The sequence below is a fragment of the Onychomys torridus genome, chromosome 3 (assembly GCF_903995425.1).
Source record: "Onychomys torridus chromosome 3, mOncTor1.1, whole genome shotgun sequence".
NCBI lineage: Eukaryota > Metazoa > Chordata > Mammalia > Rodentia > Cricetidae > Onychomys > Onychomys torridus.
In genome coordinates this window covers 87,074,770-87,094,428 of record NC_050445.1, presented here as the reverse complement: position 1 = coordinate 87,094,428, position 19,659 = coordinate 87,074,770, and the positions used below count along the sequence as shown (strand labels likewise).

The window sequence follows — 19,659 nt, the reverse complement described above, 5'->3', positions numbered from 1 at the left end:
AAGGTATGAGAGAGATGGAGTAAGGACTGTGGATCTGAGAAAGGACCATGGCTGCTTTGAGGAGCATCTTGACCACACTGGCTTCCACATCTTATCTATTGTGTACCTAAAACCTTACCTGTCACACACATGTGTTACACTTCCTGTTCCTTCTCTACCTCAGGTTGATACCTTACCTTACCTACTTAAGCATGACCTATCTAAAACACCCCACATCTACGGGCAGTCCCTTAATCATAGAAGAGTATAGAGAAAAGGGACTGGGATGGGCTAGAGAGACTCCCAACATATGCTGGTCCTTTTCTCCTTTGGCATCATAGAAGCTTCACTTTGGTTGGTTCTCCGCTCTGTTTTGTGGTGTCTGTGGCCATGGTTTGATGTACCATAGAGAAATCTGGATGGAGTAGAGCACCTCCTGCTGCCCCATGATATCACCAATTTATTACAGAGAGATCTAGATGGGGATTTTCACTTGGAGAAGGCCAACTGAAATTCTGGGTTCAGCAATATGTGGATAATAACTTAGTAAGAAGACACACATGCACACCCCCGCCCCATCTTTGGTTTGCCTAGAAGCCTGTTGGAAGAAAGGCCTTGTGACTGGTACAGATCTCATTCGTGTCTAAACAGGAATTGCCATGGAGGTTTAGGATCTCCTGGTTGTCAGCTCCTCTGTTTCCCACCTTAAAGGAGGTTACCCTGATGTGTGATCCTTGCAGTGAACCTCAGGGTTCGTCACTTCCACCTCTGCATTCCCTTTTCATGTGACTCAAGGCTGTCTCATCTTGTAGATTCCAGCCCTGCTGAAAGTCATTCTCTTTTCCTGTGCCCCTTCTTCACACCCCCTTGTTTATCTCCTGTGTTAACAATATCTTTAATGCTATTGTTTTTTTATCTATAGGGTCTGTAGACATAGAGAACTCCCCTGGATTACTCACTACAGTGTCCCAGGATCTAGCAACCATTGGGCTTAATAATTATTTAGTGAATGAATGAATCTTAAAATTCAGTATTGAGGAAAGTCTTCTAGAAAGAAAAAGCTTGGGGTCCACATTTGTGGTAGTAGAGGCTTCTGGTACGTCATGGCATATCTCTATAGCCCTTACTGATTTTTAACAAGCTACAAAGGCCAGCAGGTCCCATTCTGGCCCTAGCAGTCACCAGGTGTCTTCCTACCTTCTTCATGATGTCTTCTCTCCTGCGGTGGCATGCTAGCACAGACTGTCCAAAAGTTTACTTCCTTTAACCTGGAAATGAATGCTCCTGAGGGAAGCCCTCAGTGTTTGGTGGGGTACAGCTCATAAATAAATGCCTTCTGCAGACCATTCTGCCAGCCATTCTCTGAGCATCTCTGCTCTTGTGGGGAAGCTTGGTGGAACCCAGCTACCTTGTTCTTGAACCTTGCCGTGCGTTCTTGTCCCACATCCTTGTCTGAGGCTCTGCTTTGGAGAGACCTATACCGAGGCCCCATTGATACTAATGATTTGGCTTCATTGTCACTGGTCTTTTTTATCCTAGCCTGCACCACAGTCACTTCCGAGCTTTTTATGACTCTCTTTGTTAACGTTTGCCTGCTTGCTTTCTTTGCCTCTTTCAGGATGACGAGGGTCCCTTTGTTCTTGGACCTCTGACCCCTGCCATCCTGGAGTTCTTAGAGACTTCACCTCCCCTTTCTCACAGCTGTCTACTCAGCAGCCTGCTGGCCTCAGACTCTCCTGGTTTCCTCCTTGAAGAAACAGCCATGGAGTCAAGCTCATGTCGCTTTCCTGGGCCATGCGTATTTATAGCGCTAGTTTTCCAACTGTGGGCTAACTTTCTGAGGTGCCTGCTTTGAAATAGACTTTCTGAAGGACTTCTGTGGGGGATAATGAGGCCATTTCTACACCTGCAAGGTGGAATACATTATAGGAGAGTATTTGCAAGAGGCACTTGAAACGTTGGGACTCTGTACAGGACAAATTGTGTTTTTTATTTTTTATTTTTTTCCTATCCCCAAAGCATTCTGCAACAGTTTCCTGGTGCTTTTGTGACAAGTTGATGTCTTATATAGAAATCATTACATCATCTGCTGGTTAACTTTGAGGCTTAGTACAGAATACAGAATGGATGGGTGACAGGGCTAGTTTATGTGGATAGGAGCAGGCAAAGGGAAGGGACAGCCTCGCTGCTGCAAATAAAAGCCCTGCAATTCCTGAAGTGGATGCTCTTCATCCCTCTAGGTGTGTGGTGTACTGTGATTCCCTTTGGAGATTCCGCAAAGCTGAATTATGGCTATTTACTTTTTGGTTTTTTAAAGTGTCTTTTTCCCCCTGAAATTATGTTTATTTAGTGCACCAGCACATATATATATATATGTGTGTGTGTGTGTGTGTGTGTGTGTGTGTGTGTGTGTGTGCGCGCGCGCGCACGCGCGTGCATGAGAGTTGTCAGAAGGAGCTGTCAGGTATCTTTCTCTATTGCTCTTTACCTATTTATTTACTTATTTATTTTTGAGTCAGGATCTCTCACAGAAACATAAACACACCAATTTGGCTGCACTAGCTGGCCCGGACTCTGCCTGTCTCTGACCCCATCACCTTCTAGCTCTGGGGTGATGATGTGTGCTGCCCTGCATGGCTCTTACATGAGTGCTGGGGATCCAAACTCAAGTCCTCAAGTTTGTCCAGGAAGTGCCGTAGCCACTGAGCTGTCTTCCCTGGCTCCCGGGATTATGTCATATAACACACAAAGTCAAATGCACCAGATACCAAGGAAAACCAACTGTGCAGGAATTCAGTGATGAAACACGGAAGGACTGTGTGATATGGAACACGGGGCTCAGTCGTCCAGGTCCAACGTGTACAACTGACAGCAAGTCCGTTCCTATGGAAGTGTCAGGTTTACGATAAACACACATTTGAAGGTGTCTACAATAGACTGTAAGAAAACTGACAATATCTAAGGCCCCTGTTTGTGACCAGTTGTAGGGACTGCTCAGTACACGTATGTGTTGTCGACATTTACAACAGGAGAAAATAATGGACTTCAAAGAGAGATTTGAGAAGAAAACAAATGTTACTTTTTTTCTTCTTTTTTCTTATGCTGGTTCATGGACTTCTGAATTCTACTCAAAGACCTCAGATTCAGGTCATGCTAGATTGATAGTTCCTTTACCCATCATTGCTGGGGATGCACCCCCACCCTCACCCCATGTCCTTCAAAGTCTGTGCTGAACTCCAATTTTGTGGAAGGTGGGTGACCTGCAGCATCTGGCTCCCTGGAAAGGCTTGGGGCATGTGGACTGGATAAACACATTGAGTCTGTCACCGGTTCTGGTCAGATACAAGCAAGGAAGTAGGATTTCTGTCCTTGGTTTTTTGCCCCCCCCCCCCGCCCCCCGCCATGCTTCCTTTTATCTGTTATAGAAATGACCATTGATTGGAAGACCAACGATGTCTGAAATTACTTATTAGATTGAAAATACTTTGGAAAGTGACTTTCCTAACTTGATTTGTCAGGTTTTCTCAGGTTTGCTGATTATCATCCTGTGCATGGAGTTTGGGATGAACAAGCTATCCTCTTGTTTGGGCATGTAGTGTATAAATGTCCAGCAAGGTTACTGTTGCTTCTCAGGTGCCTCTACAGAGACATATGCACGTAAGTGGAAAGTAAGAGGCAGAAAGCCTGATGACAGCTTGTTACAAAAGCAGCATTTCTCAACCTGTGGGTTGCGACCCCTTTGAGGGGTCAAGCAACCCTTTCACAGGAGTTATGTATCAAATATCCTGAATATCAGATATTTACATTATAATCCATAACATTTACAGTTCTAAAGTAATAATGAAATAATTTTATGGTTGAGGGGCACCACAAAATGAGCAACTGTATTAAAGGGTCACAGCATTAGGAAGGTTGAGAACCACTTGACTACAGTGTGTGATGGGAAGATGGAATGGTTCAGGTACTGACTGGAAAACCGTCCTGGTTACAGTTAGAGGGAGGAGTGGCTGTCGCTGGACAGGATTCATACTCTGGGGTATGAGGAAGGTCATATTCCCAGTGCTCAGCCAGCAGATGCTGCAGCCCAGCTTCTCCTCTTGATGGCTGACCCAAGCCATGTCACTGCTGTGCCCAACTCTCCTCTGTAATTGGGGGCTCATGGACCACCCTTCTTCAAGTGTGGGGAGGATGAAATGAAGGAATGTGCAGAAGGCTCCTGGAGCAGATCTAGGCATTGTTTGGTTGCAGAAGCAGTAGTGGCTGTTCTTGTTGCTAATTGTAGCTCAAAGTGGTTCAGGCACATTTGATAGGGTCCCATTGGAACTTCACTCTTGAATGACTGACAGTGTTCACCACCTCGTGTTCTTGAGCATGTGACCTGGGTCTTATGCATCTGATGAACTAAATTCTGTTTAAAGTTCAGCTGCAGAGAATAGATGGAGTTCTCCAACTGTCTCAGATACAATTCCCACCTCTGCTACCCCTCAGCCCTGTACCCTGGAGAAGGTCATGGTGGAGGACTCAGTTTTCCTGTCTATGGAATGGGATACATTCTTTGAGAAAAGCTCACTCTAACAAGGCCTAGATAGGGGAGAATTACTAGTTTGTTGTTGTTGGGTTTTTTTGTTTTTTGTTTTAAAGGTAGTTAATGAAGTTCTCACAGAGTGGAAGCGAAGTATGCAGGTGGAGTAAGGGAAGTATGGGAAATGCAAAGAGAATGACCTTCTGGGACCTGGATCCCGCTCTCCTGTTTTTTTTTTTTTTTCTTCCCAGAATTTTGTGCATCCGAGTCTTGTCTGTAAAGTTGGTTTCTTTGTTGTCCTGCATGTGGGGAGGGAAAAATGGAGGTGCCACCTGGCTGGTGCTGAATTTGCCTTGAGTGGCTGAACCTCACAGAAACCCTGTGCCCCACCCCTCTGGGAAGTCTGCTGGGCCTCCAGATGTTTGCAGTAAATTTTAGTTGTGAACTAGGCTGAGACCAAAATGAGTATCTCCAGTTAAAAACTTAGCTGTAAGACAGAACCTGTGATTGGCAGAACCTGTGATTGGTAAACCAGAATTTTTAGGAAAGGAACATGCAAATCTTGGTTAAGTTTATGTTTTTAAATTCATTAATTTAGTTGTTGCTTCTGCAAATATTTGTTGAGGGGCCCAGTGAGATGGCTTGGTGGGTAAAGGCACTTGTTTCCAAAATGAATGATCTGGGACCCACATGATAGAAGGAAAGAACCAACTCTACAAATTGTTCTGTAATTATCACGTGTGCATCATAGTACTTACATGTAAGTACACCCACACAAAAAATAAATATATGTCATGACAAGATTTGTCGAATGCTTGGTGCCTGTCAGGTTCTGTGCTAGGTGGTCTCTTAAGGGAAATGCTGAGGGTGGATGTCTACAGCTCATCTTCATCAATGGTGTCTTATAGGGAAGGTTCTGAAGAGTATAGAAATGTTGTGAAGGAAGAGTGAAATAAAAGATTTTATCTAGTAAATTAAAGAGTGCTTCCCTGAGGAGATGATGGCCCCCAGGGTAAGAAGGATGAGTAGGAATTAACAAGGTGGAGAAAGACAGAAGAATGTATCTGGCTGCAAACAGAGCACTGGTGTGTGCAAAGGTCCTGGGGCAGGAAGGCTAGAAAGGATGGGAACAAAAAAGCAGAATAGTATTTGTATTTCATTGTTTTTCTGCCCTTGGCCTTGGTTGCCAAAGGGAATGGTGGACTTTTAGGCAATTCTGTTATTTTAACTAAGGTTAACAATTCTGTCAGTCATGCTTCCCATGTATAAATCTTTGTATTACAGAGTAGATTATTATATCTCAGTTTTTCCATGTGTTTCTGTTTGGGGATGAAAAGCACAGACATTACCTTGAGAGCAAAATATTATGACTAGGAAGAGTACACCGTTCCCAGATGACTGTGGTTAATTTTGCTTTAAAAGTATTTTGAAGTATGCTGTGTCTCTCTTGTGTAGGGGGATCTGGGATCATTCCCTCTTTTTTTTTTTTTTTTTTTTTTTTTTTTTAAGATAGACATACTTATTTCTGGAATGTTCCTCCGGTGTAGTGGTTCTTAACCTTCCTAATGCTGCAACACTTTAATACAGTTCTTCATGTTGTGGTGACCTCCAGTCATAAAATTATTTTCACTGCCACCTCATAATTGTAATTTTGCTACTGTTATGAATTGTAATGTAAATGTTTGTGTTTTCTGATGGTCTTAGGTGACCCCTGTGAAAGCTTTGTTTGACCCCAAAGGGGTTGTGAGAACCCAGCTCTGGTATCCAAATGCTGCTTTGATCAACAGATTTATATGTGAATACCTGGAATCATCACAGATGTTGCTTAAGACTGGGGTTCTGGTTGTGCAAATGTGAACTGCTTATTTTTGAGATGGAGAATAAGAGGAGTGGGCTGCAAGTTTTTGACCAGGGCCAGTGGTACAAGACCCTAGAAGGAGCTTAAGAGGTCCTCTGAGAATGCCAAGGGCCTTTTCCACTGAGAGCTCCAGGGGGCTGCCCTGTCTCAGGAGTGTGTAATGGGTGGTTCATCTGTTCATAAGCGTCACATATGTAAAGTTAGAGGCGCCTGAAAGTCTTCATCACTCTGGTCAGATGTAAGAACTCCATCTTTTTCAGAGGCTCTAGTTGGAGCCAAGAGTTTCAAGCTGGACTTCGGGTGTGTTCCACACATCTGGCTCCCGAAGTCTTGACTCAACACCTGCTGCTCAGTCTCAAGCCCTTTCCCTTTCTTCCTACCACTTTTCTATTTTTCTCTCCTTTCCTTCCCATATGGTAAACCCCAGCCTAGTTTGAAATCTCAGTCTATTGCTTCTTGTTTGGAGTCCTTGCCTGAATAGGTAGATTTAATTTTCTTGTTCTATGTTACATGGGAATGTCAAGAAAACAAACAAGCAAACAAACAAACACAACAGCAAGAATCCAGTGCCTTCTAGTGGTGTTCTGAGGCCCAATGCCACAAGGTACAAGCGTGTGACCCTGTATCTGTGGCTCTGTTATCATAATGCTGGATTCTTTGATTCACTTCTCTTCTTAAATAATATGTGATACATCCACTAGGGCATCACAGTATTTTCTAGGGCCCATGAACATTTTTCTGCATCATATATAGCATGCTGATCTTAATTTTGTGGAAAGTGATTGGTTATTGATCACTGCTCGGCAAGATTGATCTCTGTAGAGGCTGTCAAACGTGTGTCCTTGGGGTCCCCTGCTCATTGTGTCTTCCCCTCGCTCTCTAGACCACAGGCACTAACTGGGCTTTCTTCCTCAGGTCCTCATTTACTTCCCTCCAAAGCCCACCAGTCCCTTGTCACAGCCCTCACAGTCTCGTGGTCTTCCAGGACATCATCCCTGTATCCCATGGGAGACACGTTGCTTGCATGTCCTGTGCAGCATAGCTTTTTATTTTGTTATTTGGAAGTAGTTCTTTCTCTCCTCATAGCCTCGCCATAGTGGACACTTTTGTCTTGCAGGGTAGGTAGAGACAAGGGTGCCGATGGAGGGAGATTACTGTTACTCGAACTTGAATCAATGAATGCATATAGTGTCTTGTTGATGATGTTGTATCTGTTTTCCATCAAAGCAGATTCGAGAGAACATTCAGATGAAAGGAGAAAGAGAGATAAGGGAGAGCCAAGCAGAAGATGCACAACTAAAGGCCCCATTCACTGACTGGAAATGGACTGTAAAACTGGTCCTGAGCTTCCTAGTGTCAAAAGCCAAGATTGAAAATATTCCACTATGTGGTAGACAACATCCATAAGATAAAAGCGCCCTGATCCAGAGCTTTAGCCCTGTGGGTAGCTTCCTAGTTTGCTCCTGCTTTGAAGGAACGAAGTATCCAGCAGGCATGTAAGAGGACCCCCTAGCATGAAGACCTGGCTCCATTGACATCCTCTTCTCAGACAGCTGCCTGAACTCATTGCCTTGTTCATCTGCTGAAATCTTAGTATGTACTTAAAAATCAGCTGGGGGGTGGGGTTTGTGTCTTGAGGTCAGAGGTAGCTCTGCTGATACACTGTGAGACAGATCATGGTCCTGGAGAGAGTTAATGATGGGTTGCGGGGCAAGGAGCAGGGATTGGCTAAACCAATGGTGAGGCCCTGCTTCTCCAGTCCCCTAAGCATCCATCCCCTTGCAGGCCCACAAACTCTACCCCATGCACCATGCAGCAGGGTCTCACTCCTAAGTTCTCTGACTCAATGGCCTATGAGCGAGCTTTCTCTTTGGCATGTTTGATAGGCATGTGCCAGGCTCTGTGTTGCTCAGAGCATCAGCTTTTCTTTGACTTTGTTGTTACTTGCTCCAAGCTGTCACTCCTCCTTACAGTGGTCTCTTAGTTTCTGACTCTATTCCCCATGTGTGGGATTCCTTTCTCCATCCAGCAGTTAAGATGCTCCTGTGAAAAGCTAAGCCACTTTCTGTTTTTTTCCTACTTCCCACGCCCACATCACATTTAGAATCAAACTGTGGTTCAGTTGCTAGAGTGCTTGTCTAGAATGCACAAAGCCCCAGGTTTGACCCTCAACACCACACAAACTGGCTCTGGTGGCCCATATCTGTAATTCCAGCACTCAAGGGGTGGAGACAGGAGGATCAGGAGTTCAAAGTCATCTTTGGCTACATAGTGAGTTTGAGGCCAGCCTGGGCTACCTGAGCTCCTAGGTATCCTTCCTTTGTATACTCTGATGCATCTTTTTCTTCTGTGCTCACTCTGCTCTGGCAGCCTCACTTTTTTCTTCCTCTTCTCCTCACATATCCATCATGAGGCTGAGGTCCCTACTTAGAGAGGCCAGAGCATCCTGAAGTGCCAAGTCTCAGCAGCCACTTCCTCCCCACAACAGTCTGCTTCCTCTATAATTCTCCTCCCAGTCCACAGTGACCTTACTCAGCTTGCTTATGAAGGTGTGCCTGTCTCTGTGTGCTGGGACACCAGCTGCAGGGCTCCCAGGACCGAGTCTCTTCTCTCTGCACAGGGCATGAGTTCTCATAAGAAGAGCCGCTTAAACACACTTGCTGAGGGCCTCGTGTAGAAGTGGCCTGTTGACCACACAGATGAGATGCAATGACCGTGACTTTTAGGCAGCCTGTCCCACATGCTTTGCCACCCTGTACCCTCTATATTCCAGTTCAAACCGGAATCAAGAGATCTGATTTGTGACCACCCAGTAAATAAGCCACAAGCCTTTTCCATTCTTCTCCTGCTGTCATCTTTTTAAATGTTTCAATTAATTGATTAATTATGTTGTCCTCTTTCCTGGATCTCCGAGGGCCTTGCTGATCTTACTGTGGTTCAAGTCTTAGTTTTCACTCTCCCCAAAGACATTCCCATTTTAACCGACTGCTCCTTCAGCTGCTCCATGCAAGTGTGTGGTCTCCAGTTAGATGGTGGTATCTGGGGAGACAGGGGTCAGTTTTGTTCCTAATCTCCCTTGCATGTCCTTGCATTCTGTGCGAATCAAGTCCACTGTCAGTCCATATGGGTATTTTGAGTATCTTCAAATCACTTAGAAGCCTTGGTAGACTGTCGCTGGGGTTGTGTTTCAAAGGTACCATGGAGAAGCTGAAAATAACGACATCATGTGACACTTGCCTTTAGTATGGGTAGGAATCGGTAGAAACAATTGCCATTTCATTTATAGGCTGTTGCTTATTGATTTAACTTTAAAATGGAGAGTCTATTTACTGTGGCATTGTTATTTAAGTTACAGCCTATATTTATTTAGGGATGATTTGTGTTCTGTTTTGCAAATGCAGATTTATTAAACATTAAAATGTATTATAATAGAAGTATGGATTGGCAGTTAACATTAGCAGGCAACAGACTTTCTTTCTTTGTCCACAAGAGGGCTCTCTTGTCTAACAAAAGATAATTTTAAAGTTGAAAATTTAATCGAGGTTTAGATTAAGCCTTTAAGCAGCATTTAGCTCACTAATGGATTAAAGTAAGCAGTATTGTCTGCAACAGGCTTTGTCTTGGCATGCCATTCTGCTATGCCTGAATTTAGTGTGAGGGTCTTTCAAGCTAATCACACTGTACCAGCCTTAAATGATGCTCTGTGTATCTGTTCCTAAGGCTGGAAGGCGCTTGACTGGGCTCTTAGTCAAATTCTATTAATTGACAGGAGTTTGGAGAAGCTTTGTGGTCAATTGGCCATTCCTTTTCTTTCTTTCCTTCCTTCCTTCCTTCCTTTTCTTTCTTTCTTTCTTTCTTTCTTTCTTTCTTTCTTTCTTTCTTTCTCCTCCCCCACCTCTCTCTCTCTTTCTCTCTCCCTCCTTTTCTTTTGGAGGGGCTACCTTATAAACAACACGTATTTAAATCCTGTGACATGCATGACAGCATCCTGGAGACTGGGGTGTGGGAGGGCAGTAACACACCATCCTGTCCCCGAGGGTCACGTGTTTTGTCAGCAGTCTTACCACCCCCCAACCCCCAGTAAGGAGCAGGAGTTCCGTGGAAGGTGTTACAGCTTCATTCCACGTTGTTCATATTCCTGACACTGAAGTAAGGTCATGGCATATCAAGCAGTTTTTGGATTAAGTTCAGAGCTTGGTGGCCTGTGGCCCACCCTCAATACGCTATACTGATCTTTTATGGTGGTAGATAAAATCCTTGTCACTCTGTTTTGATTATTTGAAAAATGGGAAATGAGAGGAACATTTCCAATTACAGACTAGTCTAATTAAAAGGAATCAAGCCTCTGCAGTGAGGATAATTGGGCCTTGAGAGATTTATGGCTAAATGGCCATTACCGGTCATATTTGCTCAGTCCCAGACCTGGCTATTTCACTTGGATGATGAGCTGTGCAGCTGTGCTGGGTGACACTGGGTGACACTGGATTTCGTGAGTGTGTTTGATTTTATGGCCCTCTCCAGATTTCCCTGTTTCATGTGTTCTGCCCCCCCCCCATTGCTGCTTATAGTAACTGTTTCGTGCTCTTCAGGGTCCCCTGAAGGCTAAATGGCGTTTTCTTAATGAAGAAAATGAAGGGATTGGTCCTGTCTGCCTTAGGAAGGAATATCACCCCGTGGAGATGAAGGCGCTGTAGTTAGAAGGAATTTCTCAGGTCTTAAAATGAGAGTACAAGCCATGCAGGGATGTGGCATGTATATTTAATTAATTTAATTCAGCTCCAATTAGAAGAGCCTTCTTCAAGAACTCTACCCCATCATTCAGAACAGAAGGTATCGATAACATGTGAAATTAAAATGCCATTTATAAAATTCTTTAATTTTTAATAGACACAGTTATTGTCTTTAATGGCTCATTTACAATGTACTTTAGTATGTTGTAAAATGATCCAGTAGTAAATTCTTCATTGATGTTCTTAAGGAAGCTGTAAAAAGGCAATTTGTGGTGTGCATCTACCACATATTGGCAGAAAAGTAGGCGACTTTAGTGTAGCTGTTGCCCACACTCTAATGGCGAAGCAATGCCATGCATCATGCCATAATCATAACTGAGAGCTTGGTGGAGGATTCAAACCATGTGATACCGCTTGCATTACCCCCAGTCAAAAACATTGGTAACCTGTAACTTTCATCAGCACCTGCTTTAGCTGAAGGGAGTTTATTAATTCCTGTTTTCTTTCAGAATTTAACTTGCCAGGAAAGGTCCATTGGCCATGTATTCTTTAGTGGAAAAGCTGGTTGGAAATGAGCCAAGGCATTCAATGCAGTTGTTTTTTAAGCAACTGGAAATGAAAACATCCTCCCTAGTTGTTGTCTGGAGTCCTGATGGGTCCTTCTGTGTAGGCAGGCTCCCTTCCAGAGTGTCTGGCGGTTGTTGGTAAGGATGTCATTCAGGAGATGACTGTCTTTCCCCCCTCCATTTCTACTCCTAAGACCCCTTTGGGGTCCCCAAGCCGAGGTTGTGTATTTATGAACTAGTTTTCCCCCTCCATCATCTTCTGTCTTGAGTGGGAACAAGTGTGGAAAAGTGATTTAACACGCTTAGAGACTCGGCGGCATCTTGCCTCTTAACAAGGGCAGCCAGCACTCTTCTGCCTTGCACCTGGTACCCAAGGGCTGTGAATAGAAGAAGCCACCCAGCTACCCCGGTAGATACAGCCCTGGAGGTCAGAGCAGATCTGGTGGTGATCTGTAAACAGCTAACGATTATGTCCTCAGCACTCAGGGCTGATGCAAGAGGCCCTTTGAGACCTTCCCCACCGGTGGCCAGCGGGAGAGGCAACTCGGACTGTTTACTTGTAACTAAGCAAGACTTTGCCTTGGACTGTGTCAGGTATAAATATAAACGCATGCACAGAAAAAAAAATTCCTTTTATTCGCTTACTTATTTTTGCTTTGTTTTGGTGCTAGATTCTTTTACAGAAGCCAACACAGATGTAATTCTTTCTTTATATATGCCACTCAGCTCTGCTGTATTTTCCCTGGAATGTTCTAGAGTTCTGATCAGAAGTGCAGCTGTTTTCAGGCCTTTGATAAAATGGTGGCCCAGACCCCCACAGCCTGTATAATTCTTGCAGATTTCATTTTCACCCGGGATGTGGAGCTAGTTACCTTTCAATGAATCTGTTGTCTTCCAGCAGCCTTTTAAGACAAAGCAGAACTAATGTGTAAGGATCGGTGTAAACCACCACAGTCTGCTGATGAAGCCATTCTGTCTCTGCAGACTGAGTCCCAGAGGTCACTGTCTTCAGATGCTGAGAAAAACTGCCTTGATTTTCAATGTACTTTAAATTCAAGGGAAGACCGGCATATTTTGGGAATGTATTAGCAAATATATAGTCTGGTATATTTCAGACATTTGGTATCTTAATGTCAGGTGGCTAGAATGGGAATCTTAGAACATATGCTTCCTAGCTGGGTGATACTGGATAAATTTCTGGTCCTTTCTAGGCCATAAGGGGGAGAGGAATAAACCATAATTTTTTTTTTTGTTTGTTTGTTTGTTTTGTTTTTCGAGACTGGGTTTCTCTGTGTAGCTTTGCACCTTTCCTAGATCTCGCTCTGTAGACCAGGCTGGCCTTGAACTCACAGAGATCCACCTGCCTCTGCCTCCTGAGTGCTGGGATTAAAGGCGTGTGCCACCACTGCCCGGATAAAACCCTAATTTTAAATGGAGTTTATTCACTTGTTTGTTTGTTTTGCAGTACAGGGGATTGAATGAAGGGCCTTATTCATGGTAGGAAAATAATCTGGCACCGAACTGACCCCAAGTCCGTTCTAATTCCCTTTTAACACAGAGTTCCATGTAGTCTAAGTTTGTCTGGAACCTTGGATCCTCCTGTCTTTTCCTGCCAAGTGGCTGGAATTAAAGATGCACACCCTTATATCCAGTGGGGGTTAATATTTTTAAATGCATATCGCAACATTTGGGTGTTTGGTCTATAGTAGATCCTGTAGGAGTCTATGTTTTTGTGGGGGCCAGGGTCAGAGACAGGAGAGAGAAACTGTTATGGCGCCCAGGCTGGCCTGGAGTTCCTTATGTGGTGAGGATGTCCTTGAACTAGTAATCCTCCTGTCTTCCTTTCCTCAATGCTGGTACTACAGACATATATATTTCACCATGCCTAGCACTATAAGTTATTTATTTAATCAAATACCATTCCATTGTTCTATTGATTGGTTTATTGATATCTATCTATCTATATCTATAGAATGTGTGTGGGTATGTATGCATGTGTGTGTGTGTGTGTGTGTGTGTATATGTATGTATGTATATTTTCATGTACCACAGCAAGAACATGGAGATCAGAGGACAAGCCAGTTCTCTTCTTCCTGCGTGTAGGTTCCAGGGATCAAACTCAGGTTATCAGGCTTGGCGGCAAGTGCCTTTGCCCCCTGAGCCATCTTGCTGGCCCATTACGAGTTTTAAATAATAAAACAGGCAGGCCTCCTTTGGGGGGTTGTAGCACCAACTGCAGTGTTTAAGCTATGGAATTTATGGCTTAGGGAAGATAATGGTGTCAATCATTTTTAACATATCTGATAAATGGAAGCCTTTCAAGTGTGGCCCTTATTTTGATGTTTCTGACAATGGAGATTTGAAAGAATAGTACAAAGCATCCCCATGTACTCTGTACCCCATCCACTGGGGACCTTTGTACTCATTCATTCACTTAACCATTCATTCTTGTCATCTTCTCTCAGACCCCACCTGCCTTCCTCCTGCATGTATCCCCCTTTTCCACTTTCCCTTTTTTATTTTCTGTGGATTCATTTGAAATGAGTTGGAGATATTTATCTCTTTATTCTTTAATCTTTCAGGACATATTTTTCAATAAGAAAGATATTTTTGAACTTCAATATAATCAAAATAAGAAGTTTGAATGTTTATTCAACATTGTACTTTCCATCCTCTATTCAGATTTGGTAATTGTCAAAGTAATGCCCTTTATCGCTGTTGGTTGTACATGGCTCGTCCTTGGAATGACAAGGAATTCATTTCCCTTTCCTGAGACCCAGTGGATGCTACATCTGCCTCGTTGCTCCGAATAATGCTTACTCTTTCTTTGGGTGGGTGGGCGTTGGTCTTTATAATCTAGATAATTTTCTTAAGAAAAGCAGGATGTTTATGTTTCAAATACCCCTAACAGCTGAGTTTGTCTGAATTTTTTTTTTTTTTTTTTTTTTTTTTCTGGATTGGATCCAGGTGCCGGGCCACTCTCTGCCCTTTTGAAAAAGGAACCGATACGTGTCAGCAGCACAGGATTTTAGAATGAGAAAACTCGGGATGGGATAGAGATTGGCACATGTGCTGGAGGTGGTGCCGCAGAGGAGAATCAGTCCCCTGGGAGCTTACCCTGCTAACAGAGAAGGCGGGTAGATCAAGAGAATGGAAAGGTGCAGCCTCTCTATTTCCTTGATAAGAAATCAAGGGCAGGCGGCATTCTTTGCTGTGTAACATGGAAATAAATTAAACATCTGAAGAATAGTCTCTTTGGCCTGGCAACCTCAAAGTTTCTCAGTATTGGGAAACATGAATAGACATTCTCCTCTCTTGTGAAAACATGTCGGTGTCTGTATAATGCCAGCATGTCAGGTGAGAGATGAAAAGCACAGCCCGACCTCCAAATGCTGTCTCTGACTTTTCAGTGCATTCTGAGAAGGACCAGACATCGGAAAATGTTTTTAAACATCTTAGCCTCGATATGGGCAGCGGCTTTTATCACTGAGAATTCGGAAAACTCTTTAAAAATAAATGAGATTTGAAGCTGACTGATGGCAATGGAGGTGTTGGCTAGGGGTGTAGCTTGTTTGGTAGAGTGCTTACTTAGCAAGGGCAGAGGCTCTGGATTTGGTCCCTAGCACCACATAAAACTGGCTTTGATGCATGTTTGTGTCCACTGGGGCTGTGGAGGCAGGACGATGAGAAGTTAAGGGTCATCATGGGCTCTGTAGAGAGTTTGAGGCCAGCCAGGATTACAAAAACAACTGTGTCAGAGTCGGCCTGACCTCTAGTGGATGCTTGGGGGATGTGCAAGGCAGTCGGGTGGTCTCGATATTCTGGTTTAGAAGGAAGAGTTCATCATTTTTAGAACTTGCCCAAGGTACAGAAAAATCTAACTGAATGAGCAACCTTGCATCCTAAAACTGAACTCCTGGTACTTTGGCATGGAACTATGCTAATGTATGTCTCTTCACTGACAGTGCATTTTTTTAGTGAATTGAAAACAGAACTCTCAGGGTTCCATCTGTGTGAAGAAAACAAGATAAACAGTAGCCAGGAAAGGTCACCTTTGTTTCCAGTATGTGAAGAGTTGGCTCTGATAGAGTATGTGATGCTTGCCTTTCCAATAGCAGAAGGACAGGACAACAAAGATGCTTCATAAAATTGGAAAGTACGAACATCCTGAGGAACTTGTATTTATGCAGCTGTTCAAAGCCATTTTCCTTTTGTGGAGTGGACTGTTCCTGGCATACTTGTCATTTTCTGTGACTCTCAAAGGGGTTGGTCTTGAAGTCCATCATCTGAAAGGTTCTCATCAAACTGGGGGACTCACCTTTAAATTGTCTAAGGAAGAAAAATGATCTCACGTGGGCCTGATTCATGAGGATTCCAAAGTAGTGAGGTGGTATTTTGAAAATCATTTTGATATTTGCAATTCCGTATTTATTAAGTACCATACTCATTAGTCTTTTTTAGTGCAGGTGATTGTTTTCTCTGTATTTCGGGGAGGGGCATGTTTCCCTTAGCAGTATGTAAGGCGGTGCATTCTGGGGTCCATCTTGTTTTTCAGATGCTTTGGTTTGTAACTGTGTTTTTTATTTAATGCAGTGCTGGAGACTGAACCCAGGGCTTTGAGTATGCTCACAAAAGACTACTGGGCTTTTTCTGGTGCTTGGATCATTCAATTCTCTCTCTCTCTCTCTCTCTCTCTCTCTCTCTCTCTCTCTTTCTCATGATTCCATTAGGTGGGAAAGTTCTGATGCATTTGGGGTGTTGAGTGTCAACTATGGACTTACTTGAATTCTTTATAATTTGGTACAATGAGTTACATTGAAAAGACCTTGTCTGTGTATCTCCCATTAACATTAAATAGGGGCCTGGAAGATGGCCTCATGTCATCCCAGACATTAGTCACCTAGATGTAGGGATTTAGATCCTCAGACTGTGTTCTGTGAGCTTGAGAAAACTGTATATATACCCTTCGGGACTGATTGTCTCAAATTTCCTTTTTGTCCAATGGTCAGTGAAATGAGGACTGTGAAACTGTTTATCTTAAATGATTTGCGTCCCTCTGTCAAAAATTGAATGGGTGTGTTGTTGAGAACATTTCTGTTTTAAATTTGTATTGTGTTGGGCTGGGGAAGTTGCTCAACTTGCCAAGAAGGACTTGAAATAGATCTTGGGAATTCACACTACAAAAACAAAAAGCTTTCCTGGGTGGTGGTAGCACATGCCTTTAATGCCAGCACCCAGGAGGCAGAGGCAGTTGGATCTCTGTGAGTTCAAGGCCAGTCTGGTCTACAGAGGAGTTCCTGTAGCTACATAGAGAAACTCTTTCTCAACCCCTTGCCCCCAATAAAAAGCTTCATGTGGTAGCATAGTGCTTGTAATCCTAGCTTTGGGGAGGTGGAGACAGATGTATTCCTAGGGTTCTCTGGCCAGTCAGTCTTGCCTACTCAGGGGCCCCCACGCCAGTGAGAGACCTTGTCTAAAAAAAACAAAAAGAAGATGGCACCTGAGGTTCTCCTCTGGCATCCACATGGACAGACACACACCTTCCTACACACCTGCATACCGATGCATGCATACCTGCTTACATGTATGCACACACATGCATGTGCACACATACCTGCTTACATACATGCACAAATGCCAACAACCTTATTTAGATACAAAAACAAACATAAAATTGTCTATATTGTGTGAATTAGCATCGAATCCTCAATGCTCCTGGCCAATATTACCAATAAGGAAGAGTCTGTTCATTTGAGGGCCTGCTGCAGACGTCATGGTAGAAAGCCTATTTTACTCCTGGAGACATTATGTGCTAATGGAGCCATGCTTTTCTTCTTTCTGTATCCTTTGAAGACAGGTTTTCCAAGCCGCAGCAGTTTCGGGGAGCTGCCGATATGGTTGGTCCCAGCTACGAAGGGGCAGTTGCAGCCACTCTGCAGGACATGCTGGAGTAACTGTGTTTGACGGGACCCATACCCTGTGAACTCTCCAAGGTAAAAGGATTAAAAATGATCGTGGTAGATGCCAAGTATCCAAGAGCTGGCAAAGCTTTCTGGAAGCCTTTAAAAGCTTGGATAATTGTCAAGCTGGATGGTGGTGGCACACACCTTTAACCACAGCACTCAGGAAGCAGAGGCCAGAAGCTCTCTGAATTTGAGGCTAGCCTGGTCTACAGACAGTCAGGGCTGCACAGAGAAACCCTGTCTTGAAAGAAGAAAGGGATAGTTGTTGTTCCTTTTCATTTCAGCACTGTCTTTGAAACTAAGTCATTTCAGTGTGTGAAACTCTCTGGTACATTCCACAGGGAGAAGAGGAGACACAGTATTATGTCTGAATGGCTCCCCTGTCCACCTGGATACCCAACTGACATTTCTCTTGGAACCACAGCATCTTTTGGGGGATGAGGTGGGGAGAGTGTCTCACTATGTAGACCAGGCTGGCGCTGAACTCACAGAGAAATAAATATCTGCCTCTGGTTCCCCAGTACTGGTTAGAGGCATGCATAACCATGCCTGGAACTCACAGCTGTTGTTAGCAAATACTTGTTTGAGGAGCAGAGGAAGCTGGTATCTAGAACAGTTCCTGTAAGAATTTGGCTGAGGGACCCCAGCTAGGATTTGGAATGTCTCTCTTTGGTCTTCTTATTTGGGGCACTTGCTTGGATTCAACAGGAAAACAGAAACCATTCCGGATGATGTGAAACGGTGGGAAGTGAACTGAGGGGACTGCTTATACATATGCTTTGATCAGAGATGCTGAGCATATGATCAGGGCAGCCCAGCATTCACACTTTGGGAAGCTGGGTTGATGCAGTCCCCTCCTGAGTGTGGGAAGTACTGTGGTTAACAGAGGTCCACCTCTTTGAATAGTTTCCAAGGACAGGGCAAAGGCAAAGGGTTTTGCAGATGTAATTAAGATCTCAGATAATTGACTTGGAGTTCAATGGCATGTGCTTGTCCTCTGTCCAACTGAGTTATTCAAGTATTCAAATGAACCCTAAAATAGGACTGTGATTTCTTTGGAAGAATAGTTATAATTGAGACAGGGCTGGGAGACTCCACCCATCAAGCCTCTAGGGCCCGAGAGAGCTCCTGGCCAGTGCTATAACATGACAAACTCAATTCCAAAGCCCAGGGACCATGCTTTCTACTATCCCAAGGACCATTTTTTTTTTTTTTTTTTTCTGGTTGGGCCTCTAGCTGAGGACATTCCAGGCTAAAACCTTTGTTTTCCTACTTTCTCTCCAGGGGTGGTAGGAAATTGAACCCAGGACTCTAATTTTCTCAGGCCTCCAGCAATGACCAGAAGACCCAGGCCAGACTCCCACCTTGCAAGAGCCAAGCTCGTATTTTTGATTTACTGTCAAGTGCTAAGTTTAGTCATTTACTTCAGAAATCCTCAGCACTCTCATCTTGGAGAGAAACTTGGTCCCTCTCTGTTTTGGAGGGCTAACATGAAAATACGTCCACCTCCTCTGCTTCAGTGTACTTGCTAAAGGGAACCTAAGCCCTGGAATAGCTTGACAGGTTACAAAGAAACCGCTTTGTGGACCTCAGGCCAATCTGAGATGCTATGGCTTATCAATTATGTATAACCTAAGGGAAGCAAAGGGAACGGGAATTTCCTATTTGATCTTCTTGTTGTTGTTGAGATAGGGCCTTTTGTAATCTGGGCTAGCCTTGAACTCATTATTTAGCTGAGGATGACTGAAAACTTCTGAGCCTCCTGCCTTTCCTTCCCTAGTGCTAGGGTAACAGGGATGCACCGCCATGCCTGGTTTTATGTGGTGCTGGGAACCGAACCCTGGGCTTTGTGCATGCTAGGCAAGGACTCTACCAACTGTGACACATCTTCAGCCCCATGATTAACTTTTAGTGGAATGTTCTCTCTTGTACAGAGTGATTTAAATTCTGTTAGCCCCACCATCATTATTGACCAAATTGTCTCAAAGGATATTTCCCTCTTATTCTAGGGTTAAAAATCGAGAAGGCTATAAGTTGGGTT

At 43.9% G+C, this 19,659-nt stretch overlaps 1 protein-coding gene across 2 annotated transcripts in view; it reads left to right on the top strand.

Annotated features, from left to right (window-relative positions):
* The window catches only part of Tafa4 (TAFA chemokine like family member 4), a 192,847-nt gene that overhangs the window by 28,218 nt on the left and 144,970 nt on the right, over positions 1-19,659 (top strand). The window contains exon 2 of one of the 2 annotated variants that reach the window (XM_036182088.1): positions 17,513-17,648. The gene's annotated coding sequence lies outside the window, so the exon portion shown is untranslated. Of the gene's footprint in view, positions 1-17,508; positions 17,649-19,659 lie in introns of both variants that reach the window. The other variant, XM_036182087.1, reaches the window with a different exon arrangement.